The sequence below is a fragment of the Bos indicus x Bos taurus genome, chromosome 26 (genome assembly GCF_003369695.1).
Source record: "Bos indicus x Bos taurus breed Angus x Brahman F1 hybrid chromosome 26, Bos_hybrid_MaternalHap_v2.0, whole genome shotgun sequence".
Lineage (NCBI taxonomy): Eukaryota > Metazoa > Chordata > Mammalia > Artiodactyla > Bovidae > Bos > Bos indicus x Bos taurus.
Window position 1 is genome coordinate 11,350,878 of NC_040101.1, and position 13,407 is coordinate 11,364,284.

Sequence of the window (13,407 nt, forward strand, 5' to 3'; positions counted from 1 at the left end):
GCTGATTTCTACTCCATGGACTAGTTTTGCCAGTTCTTGAACCTCATATACACAGAATGCTACAGTATATATTCTTTGGTGTCTGGCCTTCTCTTCCTATATGCTTTTGAGATTCATCTCTATTGTGACATGTATTTGTAATTTGTTCCATTTTGCTATCTATTCTCCTATTGATAAACATTTGAATTGATTCCAGTTTAGGTCTCTTGGAGGAGAAGGGGGTGACAGAGGATGAGATAGTTGGATGGCATCACCGACTCAATGGACATGAGTTTGTGCAAACTCGTGAGATAATGAAGGATAAGGAAGCCTGGCATGCTGCAGTCCATGGGGTCCCAAAGAGTAGGAAACGACTGAGCGACTGAACAACAAAAGAAATAAAACTGCTAAATACATCTGTACGAGTCCTGTTATGAATATGTGTTTTTCTGTTGGGTAAATACCTAGGAATGGACCTGCTGAATCATAGGGTAAGTATACGATTGATTTCACAAAAAAGACTCCCAACTTACAAAGTCAATTTCTACTTCCATAAACAGCATATGAGAGTCCCACTTGAATCTACATATATCAACATTTGATGTTGTCTGTCTTTTTCAATTTAGCCATTAGTAAATGGCTGTGAAGTTGTATCTTAATAGGGCTTTAATTTGTATTTCCCAGGACCACAGCCTTGTCTAACTCAATGAAACTAAGCCATGCCCATGGGGCAACCCAAGATGGGCCGGTCATGGTGGAGAGATCTGACAGAATGTGGTCCACTGGAGAAGGGAATGGCAAACCACTTCAGTATTCTTGCCTTGAGAATCCCATGAACAGTATGAAAAGGCAAAATGATAGGATACTGAAAGAGAAACTCCCCAGGTCAGTAGGTGCCCAATATGATACTGGAAATCAGTGGAGAAATAACTCCAGAAAGAATGAAGGGATGGAGCCAAAGGAAAAACAATACCCAGCTGTGGATGTGACTGGTGATAGAAGCAAGGTCCGATGCTGTAAAGAGCAATATTGCATAGGAACCTGGAATGTCAGGTCCATGAATCAAGGCAGATTGGAAGTGGTCAAACAAGAGATGGCAAGAGTGAATGTCGACATTCTAGGAATCAGCGAACTGAAATGGACTGGAATGGGTGAATTTAACTCAGATGACCATTATATGTACTACCGCGGGCAGGAATCCCTCAGAAGAAATGGAGTGGCCATCATGGTCAACAAAAGAGTCCAAAATATAGTACTTGGATGCAATCTCAAAAATGACAGAATGATCTTTGTTCGTTTCCAAGGCAAACCATTCAATATCACAGTAATCCAAGTCTATGCCCCAACCAGTAACGCTGAAGAAGCTGAAGTTGAATGGTTCTATGAAGACCTACAAGACCTTTTAGAACTAACAGCCAAAAAAGATGTCCTTTTCATTATAGGGGACTGGAATGCAAAAGTAGGAAGTCAAGAAACACCTGGAGTAACAGGCAAATTTGGCCTTGGAATACTGAATGAAGCAGGGCATAGACTAATAGAGTTTTGCCAAGAAAATGCACTGGTCATAACAAACACCCTCTTCCAACAACACAAGAGAAGACTCTATACAAGGACATCACCAGATGGTCAACACTGAAATCAGATTGATTATATTCTTTGCAGCCAAAGATGGAGAAGCTCTATACAGTCAGCAAAAACAAGACCAGGAGCTGACTGTGGCTCAGACCATGAACTCCTTATTGCCAAATTCAGACTTAAATTGAAGAAAGTAGGGAAAACCACGAGACCATTCAGGTATGACCTAAATCAAATCCCTTATGATTATACAGTGGAAGTGAGAATTAGATTTAAGGGCCTAGATCTGATAAATAGAGTGCCTGATGAACTATGGAATGAGGTTCGTGACATTGTACAGGAGACAGGTATCAAGACCATTCCCATAGAAAAGAAATGCAAAAAAGCAAAATGGCTGTCTGGGGAAGCCTTACAAATAGCTGTGAAAAGAAGAGAAGCGAAAAGCAAAGGAGAAAAGGAAAGGTATATACATCTGAATGCAGAGTTCCAAAGAATAGCAAGAAGAGATAAGAAAGCCTTCTTCAGCAATCAATGCAAAGAAATAGAGGAAAACAACAGAATGGGAAAGACTAGGGATCTCTTCAAGAAAATCAGAGATACCAAAGGAACATTTCATGCAAAGATGAGCTCGATAAAGGACAAAAATGGTATGGACCTAACAGAAGCAGAAGATATTAAGAAGAAATGGCAAGAATACACAGAAGAACTGTACAAAGAAGATCTTCATGAGCCAGATAATCACGATGGTGTGATCACTGACCTAGAGCCAGACATCCTGGAATGTGGGCCTTAGAAAACATCACTACGAACAAAGCTAGTGGAGGTGATAGAATTCCAGTTGAGCTATTCCAAATCCTGAAAGATGATGCTGTGAAAGTGCTGCACTCAATATGCCAGCAAATTTGAGAAACTCAGCAGTGGCCACAGGACTGGAAAAGGTCAGTTTTCATTCCAATCCCAAAGAAAGGCAATGCCAAAGAATGCTCAAACTACCGCACAATTGCACTCATCTCACACGCTAGTAAAGTCATGCTCAAAATTCTCCAAGCCAGGCTTCAGCAATATGTGAACCATGAACTTCCTGATGTTCAAGCTGGTTTTAGAAAAGGCAGAGGAACCAGAGAACAAATTGCCAACATCTGCTGGATCATCGAAAAAGCAAGAGAGTTCCAGAAAAACATCTATTTCTGCTTTATTAACTATGCCAAAGCCTTTGACTGTGTGGATCACAATAAACTGTGGAAAATTCTGAAAGAGATGGGAAGACCAGACCACCTGATCTGCCTCTTGAGAAATTTGTATGCAGGTCAGGAAGCAACAGTTAGAACTGGACATGGAACAACAGACTGGTTCCAAATAGGAAAAGGAGTACATCAAGGCTGTATATTGTCACCCTGTTTATTTAACTTATATGCAGAGTACGTCATGAGAAATGCTGGACTTGAAGAAACACAAACTGGAATCAAGATTGCTGGGAGAAATATCAATAACCTCAGATATGCAGATGACACCACCCTTATGGCAGAAAGTGAAGAGGAACTCAAAAGCCTCTTGATGAAAGTGAAAGTGGAGAGTGAAAAAGTTGGCTTAAAGCTCAACATTCAGAAAACGAAGATCATGGCATCCGGTCCCACCACATCATGGGAAATAGATGGGGAAACAGTGGAAACAGTGTCAGACTTTATTTTTCTGGGCTCCAAAATCACTGCAGATGGTGACTGCAGCCATGAAATTAAAAGACGCTTACTCCTTGGAAGGAAAGTTATGACCAACCTAGACAGTATATTCAAAAGCAGAGACATTACTTTGCCAACAAAGGTTCGTCTAGTCAAGGCTATGGTTTTTCCTGTGGTCATGTATGGATGTGAGAGTTGGACTGTGAAGAAGGCTGAGCGCCGAAGAATTGATGCTTTCGAACTGTGGTGTTGGAGAAGACTCTTGAGAGTCCCTTGGACTGCAAGGAGATCCAACCAGTCCGTTCTGAAGGAGATCAGCCCTGGGATTTCTTTGGAAGGAATGATGCTAAAGCTGAAACTCCAGTACTTTGGCCACCTCATGCAAAGAGTTGACTAATTGGAAAAGACTCTGATGCTGGGAGGGATTGGGGGCAGGAGGAGAAGGGGATGACAGAGGATGAGATGGCTGGATGGCATCACTGACTCGATGGACGTGAGTCTGGGTGAACTCCGGGAGTTGGTGATGGACAGGGAGGCCTGGCGTGCTGCGATTCATGGGTCGCAAAGAGTAGGACACGACTGAGCGACTGATCTGATCTGGATGAACAATCATCTAACATCTTTTCATATGCTTACCAGCCATTCATATTATCTTCCTTTATGCAGTCTCTGTTTAGGTCTTTTGCCTACATTTTTATTAGATTGTCTTTCTGTTGCTTACCTGTGGGAGCTCTTTATATACTCTGGATGTGAACACATAAGTCTTTTGTGAGATATATGAATTACAAGTATTTTCTTTCAGTAGATGACTTTCCCTGTTACTTTCATAATGATATCTTTTGCAAAGCAAAACTTAAATTTTGGTGAAGTTCGATTTATCTTGTTTTGTAATTGTTGGTGCTTTTATATTCCTTTTAAGAAGTCTCTGGGGCTTCCCTAGTGGCTCAGTAGTAAAGTATCTACCTGCCAGGAGACCCTGGTTCAATCCCTGGTCCAGGAAGATCCCTGGAGAAGGAAATGGCACCCCACTCCGGTATTCTTGCCTTGAAATCCCCATGGACAGAGGAGCCCAGCAGGCTTCAGTCCATGGGGTCACAAAGGAGTCAGACAGAGCTTAGTACCGAACAAGAAGAAGAAGCCTCTGACTAGCTCAAAGTACCAAAGACATTCTTCTACATTATCTTCTTGATTTAAGTCTCAGCATACAATTTGTCTTGAATTATTACATATAGTGTGAAGTAGCTGTCAAGGTTAAATTTATTCATAATTTTATTCAGGTTTTCTGGTCTATTGATTTTAAACTTTTACTTTTGCCACTAAAATGCCTTGGCACCTTTGTCAAAAAAGTTTATTCCTATGTATTCATAAATTGATGCTGCCGTAAATAGGACTTTTAAAATATGCATTTTCTATTATAATTGTTTCCTGTTATACAGAAATAAAACTGATTTCTATATTAACCTTTTATCCTATAACCTTCCAAAATTCAATTATTGATTCTAATATATTTTGTAGATTTCTTAGGATTTTCTAAATAAATAATCAAATTATTTAAATAAAATAAAAATTACTTCTTCTTTGCCTATTTTTTTTTTGCCTAATTGTACTGATCAGAATAACCATCACAGTTTTTAATAGATACAGTTTTATATTTTTACATAGACAATATAATTAAATGAAAAATTATAGTAAATGGACATGCCTTTATGATGTTACCAATCATAAAAGAAAAGCTTTTGATCATTAAGTATGAAGTTAGTAGTAGATTTTTCACAGACGTGTTTCATCAAACTGAAGAAGTTCCATTTTATTTCTACTTTAATGAAAGAAGAATTTTTGGAAAATTATGGATAGCTGATGCTTTTTCTATGTCTATTGATAATATGATTTTTTCCTGCATTTTGATAATTTAGTCAATAACAATGATTGATTTTTAATTTTTAAATCAACTTTGCATTCCTAGGATAAATTCCAATTCCTTCTTACTTATTACTGGACTTGACTTGAAATTTTATTAAAGAATTTTGTGTCTATGTTCATGAGAGATATTTGGCCTATAATTTTTCTTCCCTGCAATGTCTTTGTCAGATGTTATCAGAATTAGTCTATAACCTTATCTGTATAGTCTTAAAGAACCAGCTGGGACATGTTCCCTTCTTTTCTACCTTCTTTTTTTTTTTTTTTTTTTGAAGTTTTGTGTAAGATTGATATTACTTCTCCTTAAATGTTTGATGAAAGATACCAGTGAAACCATCTGAGCCTTGAGATTTCTTTCTACAGAAGCATTCAATTACAAATTCGATTCCTATTTAATCTTTAAATCAGTCTTAGTGAGCAGTGGTTTGTGAAGAATTTGACCATTGTACATACATTGTTGAATTTATTGGCATAATTTCTTCACAATATCCCCTTAATGTCCTTTTAATGTATTTAGAATCTATAAGAGTAGCTCATCTTCTTTTCCTGATGTTGATAATGTGTGTGATCTCTCTTTTTCCCTTGATTAGTCTTGCTGGAAGCTTATCAATTTTATTAACCTTAAAAATAACAATAAGGGCAAATCCAATACCAGTTTCTCCCTCATGACTAGAACTAGAAATTCATTATCCAACAGTTGGCATCTATATCAATCCCCCAAGTATAAGACCAACCATCTTGGACCATATGTACATATTATCCCTAAATTTAATAGAATGTAGCTAAAGCAAATTTTTAAATTAGCATATTTTAAAAGCTAAGTGATACAATCCTCACAGTAACATTATGAAATATTGTTGCATCCATTTGAAAGATGAGAAAACCAAAGCTTAGAAAAATTCAGCAATTACCAAGGTCACAAAAACTAGTTCAGATTCACAGTCATGTCCTTCTGATTCTAACACCCATGAACTTTCCACTCAACCATGAAATGTCCATGAACAAATGATTCAGGATTATATTATCAGCACTCGAGCAGCCTACCTTTAGAAAGGTATTGTCCTCATGAAACTGGCCTAAATGCAGCCGGAAAAAGGAAAGTAACAGGAAAAAAATGTCCCTTGGTTTTTTTTCACATGGCCAAGAAGCATCACATAGCACTGAATAAAATGTTACTATTGATGAAAATTACAAAAAGCAATATTTTGGCCAAATCTACATGAATGTAGTATTTTTTTTTTTTTTTTACTTATTGATGATCAATCATTTTCCTACTGGGTTTCTTCTCTAAATTGCCAATTGTTTATTTTTTAATAAAATTTTAACATTCACTTCAAAAATTATGATTGATGAGGCTGGGAAATGTCACTTACAAGATTATGCCATGCTATATTTAATAAAAAATCATGCCATTTCTGTTCATCTAATAATGGATCCTCATAGAGCTATGCTTTCTCCTCTGCCTTGACATTTATTTCCTTAGTCAAGAAATACTAGAGTTCACAAAGATGTACTGCAGCCATGAAATGAAAAGACGTTTGCTCCTTGGAAGAAAAGTTATGACCAATGTAGACAACATATTAAAAAGCAGAGACATTACTTTGCCAACAAAGGTCCATCTAGTCAAAGCTATGGTTTTTCCAGTGGTCCTGTATGGATGTGAGAGTTGGACTATAAAGAAAGCTGAGCGCCAAAGAATTGATGCTTTGACTCTTGACAGTCCCTTGGACTGCAAGGAGATCCAACCAGTCCATCCTAAAGGAAACCAGTTCTGAATATTCATTGGAAGGACTGATGCTGAAGCTGAAACTCCAATACTTTAGCCACCTGATGCGAAGAACTGACTCATTTGAAAAGACCTTGATGCTGGGAAAGATTGAAGGTGGGAGAAGAAGGGGATGACAGAGGAGGAGATGGTTGGATGGTATCACCAACTTGATGGACATGAGTTTGAGTAAACCCTGGGAGTTGGTGATGGACAGGGAAGGCTGGCATGTGCATCCATGCGGTTGCAAAGAGTCGGACACGACTGAGCGACTGAACTGAACAGAACAAAGATGTAGAGAACAGACTTGTGGTGGTTGGAAAGAGCTGGAGCCTGCTAACCACAGTGGCACCAACACAGGCAGGAGACTCTGTACCAGGCAGCTATGAGGGTGCCAAGGTCACCTGGGCTCCACCCCTCCTCTGCCTTCACCATCTACAGGTAAGGATCAGTTCAATTCAGTTCAGTCACTCAGTCATGTCTGACTCTTTGCAACCCTATGGACTGCAGCACACCAGGCCTCTCTGTCCATCACCAACTCCCAGAGGAGTTTACTCAAACTCATGTCCATCGAGTCAGTGATGCCAACAGGTAAGGACAGTGGTGTCTAAACAGAAAAGACATACAAACTGCCTCTAGGGGAAGAAAAACTCAATCCAAGTGAGTGTTACAGATGCATGGAAGAATTTTTGAAGACCCTGGGACATGAAGACAGCATTTATCGACAATCAGGGTAGTCTAGCGGTGGTGGTAGTTTAGTCGCTAAGTCATGTCCATCCAACTCTTGCGACCCCAGGAACTGTAGCCCATCAGGCTCCTCTGTCCACAGGATTTCTCAGGCAAGAGTACTAGAGTGGGTTGCCATTTCCTTCTCCAGGAGATCTTCCCAACCCAGGGACCAAACCCATATCTCTTGCATTGCAGATTTATTCTTTACTGACTGAGCCACCATCGAATCCAATCAGGGCTCTGTTTGTAATGTTGGGGACGAGATAAAGCATCGAGGACAGCCACATGGCAGTGAGTTTTGTGGTTATTGTTACCATATGAAAAGCTTTTACCAGTTAATTTCTCAGCAGCAATTGAGAAAAAAGGGCACATATGGGCTGGATGCATGGAAGAAACTAAATATACTTTTACAAAGTCATGGGGCTTATACATTCCTGTATTGGGCCGAAGGCCTCCAAGTGAAGTGAAGTCGCTCAGTCATGTCCAAATCTTTGCGACCCCATGGACTGTAGTCTATCAGGCTCATTTGTCCATGGGATTTTCCAGGCAATAGTCCTGGAGTGGATTGCCATTTCCTTCTCCAGGGGATCTTCCCAACCCAGGGCTCGAACCCGGGTCTCCCACACTGTAGACAGAGGCTTTACCCTCTGAGCCACCAGTTAATAGCATGAAGGCCTCCAAAGGCACCTCTTCTCTCCTTGGGGAGGTGGCCAGCTCCTCTGCAATGAACTTTCACTGCTAGCCTGTGCTATTGCAAATCCCATCCGTCATAAAGAGACTGAAGGAGGCTGAGTAACAACCAGTGGTTCCCAGGTTAACTTCAATTGGTTAGGACTACCATCCCAGCCCTACTCAGAGGCTTCCTTTGCCATCTCAAGCGACTGCCTCCCTAAATCATGTTATTCACTTCAAGAACTGAGAACTGTGCTTCAGCTTTAGCTACCATCCAATGAGGAAAACAATGGATGACTTAGTGGACGATGACTTCCAATCCCGTGGTCTAAGGTCAGGCTATGTCTCTGGTAGTTTGTACTTGGGCCCATGCTGGCTGACATTCTGGCTGACTGCACTCCGGTATCCCTGCTGCTGTGAACTTTCTAGCTGTGGGTGCAACTGTTCACCAACCTTCTAGGAAATGCATCTCCAGCAGGCCTCCCACTTCTCAGTCTGCGGCCATCAGGCAAGTGTGCCATGCTGTGGTCATTGATTTGGCCTTGTCCAGAAGCCTGGCTCAAGGGAGGCTCTTTGAAACACACCCTGGTTTTTAAGAAGGATCTAAGTGGCATGCCATAATTCTTAAATACACAGGAGGCCATGATCAGAGAAATCTTTTTTAACGTTTTACTTTTGTTTTAAAAAATTGTAAGACAGTGAGTTTCAGAAATTTATAGATCTGTTGTTTAGTCACTCAGTCGTGCCTGACTCTTTATGACCCCATGGACTGTAGCCTGCCAGGCTCCTCGGGGCATGAAATTCCCAGGCAAGAATACTGGAGTGGGTTGCCATTTCCCTCTCCGGGGGATCTTCCTAACTCAGGGATCAAACTCGTGTATCCTGTATTGCAGGCAGATTCTTTACCACTGAGTCACCTGGGAACCCCAGATAGATCTGTACATAGAATCAAATTAATACCATAGGTGTAGACAGGAGAACCACTGCAAGAGGAGTATGTTGACTGAATATACTGTACGAATCTCACAGCAAAACACATGCCATGAAGGACGGTATTAAGGATGCAATAATCAAACACTCATCTTTCAGTAGGGAACTCAACTGGCTGCATCTATAGTCTGCTGTCGTATGACATAAGAAACAAACACACTTGAATCAACACACGTTGACCAGATTCTGTTTTGTTTCACTCTTGCTTTCCCATTGCTGCCAAAGGGGACAGAGACCAGCATCTTCTGATCTTTCCCAGAGTCAGAGCTCAAGGGGGAATGGGCACTAAATCATCACATTTAATTTTCCCCATGCCTTAAAAAGTAGGCATTAGAGATCCCATTTTACAGATGAGTAAACTGAGGCAGAAATTCATGAAGCAATTTGCCCAAGATCACATCAATACAAAGTAATGGAGCCAGGCCAAACTCAGGTCTGTCTGAATCTGAAAACAATTCTTCTCTTTCTATCATAACTAATACTAAAGTGCTCTTAAGTATGAAATTATTTATGTAGAGAAATCTAATGATTACAAAAGCAAATTTATCATTTTTTACCCCATGATAGGTCTTAAAATGGCATTCTTTGGACAGTCAGCAATGCATAGTTATGAACATAAAAAAATAAATAAATGCTCTAATCGAACAAGTGGTTAGACCAGAAATCCAAAAGTCTTAAACTTATCTAAGTGCCCTGGCTCTCTTCCCCACAGGCACCAAGACGATGGGTGGGGATGCTTGGGGTTCTTCTGATGAGAAATGTTCTCACGCACTCCTCCTTCTGAATTGTCCCAGACACCTCTGCCTATGTAAGAGACACTACTTAATAATTATGCATTAGGTACTTGCCTTAGTTGTATATGCCAGGCTTGTAATTAAGTGTCTATTTGAGTAGTAATTTGTTTAATGTCCACTGCTGTCCATCAGGGCTGCCAAGAATGGTTGTTCAAAATACTCACTGCCCAAGGGCTCCCACCTGATGAAGGACACCTGCTTTCACTGACGATGCTCCATACCTGGGACTGCATCTGCCGGGAGCAAGAGACACCTTATCCTGATGGGCTTAAGGCACCATATGGCTCGCTGAGGTCATGCTCTGTAAAGGCTGCTAGGACAGGAATGGTGTCTGCCTCCTCTTGCACCACAGGCAGACCTAGCACATAGTAGGTCTCCACGAAACACAGGTTGAATAAATGGCTGAATCACTAAAGAAATGCACAAATGAACACTTTCTGAAATACAGGGCATTTGGAATTCTACCTAAGATGTGACAAAGGCCAGATCATGAAATATGTGGCAGCATCTCACTTGTTTTTCTTTTTCGCTTTGTTCGGTCGTGTGGAATCTTAGTTCTCTGACAGGGATCGAACCAGCACCCCCTGTATCCCTGCATTGAAAGCACGGAGTCTTAACCACTGAACCTCCAGGGAAGTCCCTCTGGATTTTATAGGTAAATCCTAATAACAGGAGGAGACAACCCTCTGACCATAAGACACAGGCAGCTCTTCACTGGGCTCCCTGGCTCTACACAGTCAGCAAATGCCAGTTACTTTTCTTCTTTTCCAGAAGGGAGTAATTTTGAAAGAAAGTAAATGGACTCTTGTCTTATCTGTAAGCTGTGGTAAAGAATATCCAGGCCAGAAACCTGAACATTTGATCAAAAAGCCATATTAGTGAAGGACAAAAATATGAGACATATATATATATATATATTTTTTTTTTTAAACAAAGTTACTAATCACCATGGGATCCGAAGTCTGTCAAGTTTCCCCTAGCCTCTAGCTAGTAAATGAACCATCAAGAAAACAATGTGTTTTTCCTCCCTTCCTCCCCTTTCTTCCTTGCTTTTGATGAAAAACTGTAGAGATTCTTATGGTCCAGAAAACTGAGGGAGATAATCCTATGAGAGAAAACCAACTGAAATTGAATCTACTTATTGGCAGAAATACGCACAAAGATGCTCCCAAATAAACTTTAACTTCTGAATATGTTTGCTTACAAAAACAAGCAAAGACTCAGGAAGGCCAAAGCTCTGGAGTAAAGCAGCTCACTGGTCTCTCCTCCCAGGATTCCCCAGTTCCCAGCCCCCAGACCCCACTCCAGGCTTCCAAGCAGAAAGGACCCTCACCCACAGTGTCATCTTGGTCTCTGCAGGCATTATCAGGATTAACCAGCTCTGCTGGAGGAGTCAGAGAGAGGATCCAGTCACAAAGCACCTACTGGGTGCTCAGCACAGTACAAGTGGCTTCACAGCCTTTATCCCTTTCAATACTCACCACATCTTTGGGAGGTTTTTTGTTTTTTTGTTTTTGTTTTTTCCTTTTTCACATTAAGCAAAGCCTTGATTTTCAAGGCAAAAGTACATTTTTTTTCACTTTCTGTTCTTGGCATAAATTTTGATTATTTCCAATAGAACCAAGACCTCCTGAACCCCTTTCAGTGTCATCTAAAGCTTGAACTACCTCAATTTCTGGATGAAATATCCATTCAGAAATAAGTTGTGCAATTCAATCACCCTTTTTGACTTCAAACTTTTCTTTGCCAAAATTAAACAGAACAGCACCAACATCTCTATAATCTTCATCTATGACACTTCATCTATGACACTCCTACCTCTATGAAATGTTTTGCCAAGTCAGAATGTGGAGCTTCTCTCCCATAGCACTCAGAAGGAAGAGTATCTGAATGTTGGTTTTCACAAGGACTTTCTCCGTCAGTGGTATTGTGTAATCTTGGACTCTGTACAGGTCATAGCCCAAGGCACACACGGACCCCGTGGTTGGGGCAGTGGTGTGCTCCCAGAGCTGGGCAAAGCAGAGCCTCATGACTTCCTCCTCCACAACCAGACCCCACCTTCTGGGGGAGATGACTGAGCCTCTTGAGAGCTGGGCAAGAGGGGCAGAACATCAGCACAAGAGGGAGCAGAGGAAACAAGAGCCTTTGGGAGGTATTTTTAAACCCTCTTTCAAAACTGATGACAGAGGCTGAAAAAGTATTCCATCACTCAAAATGAGTTCTGAAACCTCATCTCAACTATATCCCTTCATCTCTTAAAAAGTGAAAGAGAAGACTGAAAAGTCAAGTGTTTGCCATGAAATGACATTGCTGATTAGAAGGAGAGCTGACCACATTATTCTAACAGCTCAGGTCCCTTTCTTACTCTAGACAAAGGAAGGCAGGGGAATTCTGAAAACTCAGTGTTGGTGGTGAATTTGGGGTCCTGAACACACTTTTGGAGTTGCAAAGAGTTGGACACAACTTAGTGACTAAACAACAACAACTCTTCAAAGGCTTGAAATGCTTTTTCTACTCTGTATCCCAATGCTAACTCTGCTGCTAGCATAAAAGGAAGGTGCTATTTAGCAGTAATTAGCAGACTCCAGAGGAGGATGGGTGGAAAGAAGCATTGGCTTGAATCACCCAACAACTGCACACACTTGGCTGTGGAATGGTCTGCTTCATTTGCCTTCAGCAGACTTAACTTCCTAATTAAGTTGGCTCCAGCCAACATTCAAATGACTTTGCATTTTCCAAGTAGATGCCAAAAGAGGCCAGAGAGATGGCCCCCAAAGCCAGTGGGAGAAATGAGGAAGCAGGTCTGGAATGAAATACATGCTGTGGAGACCCTCATGGGAATAACTTATGTACATACATGAGTTCTAGCCAAAAGGGAAAAGAAACCACACTGGTTCTAAGGATATGCACACTAGATATGAATCTGAGAAAACACAAAGAAAGGACTTGGTGTGGTTCTAAAGCCAAAAGATAATGTTTCCATGGCAGGTGCCCAGCTGAGGCTGGGACTAGGACAGTTTCCAGAGAATGGGATTGTAGAACAGTATTATCTTATATTTATCTACCTATGTCCCTTCCTCCTTCCATCTATCTATATCCCAAAAGATGTCCACTGCAGAAGACATGTGGTTATCTGAATTTTTATTTTTAGAACATATCTAACATCTTGAATGATCCCTGGGCCCAAATTTGGAAGACTGAGTTAAAAGTCAATGATTTGAAACAGTGATAAAAGAAACACCCACACAAACTAGCTGCCTATCCAACAAGTATTCCTTTATAATTCAAGTCCATTCTACCATCATGGGCC

General features: G+C 40.8%; 1 protein-coding gene and 1 pseudogene across 1 annotated transcript in view; both read right to left on the reverse strand.

The window, feature by feature from the left end:
* The window catches only part of PLPP4 (phospholipid phosphatase 4), a 148,187-nt gene that overhangs the window by 42,650 nt on the left and 92,130 nt on the right, over positions 1–13,407 (reverse strand). The window lies entirely within an intron of this gene.
* On the reverse strand, positions 11,651–12,127 carry LOC113884152 (annotated as a pseudogene).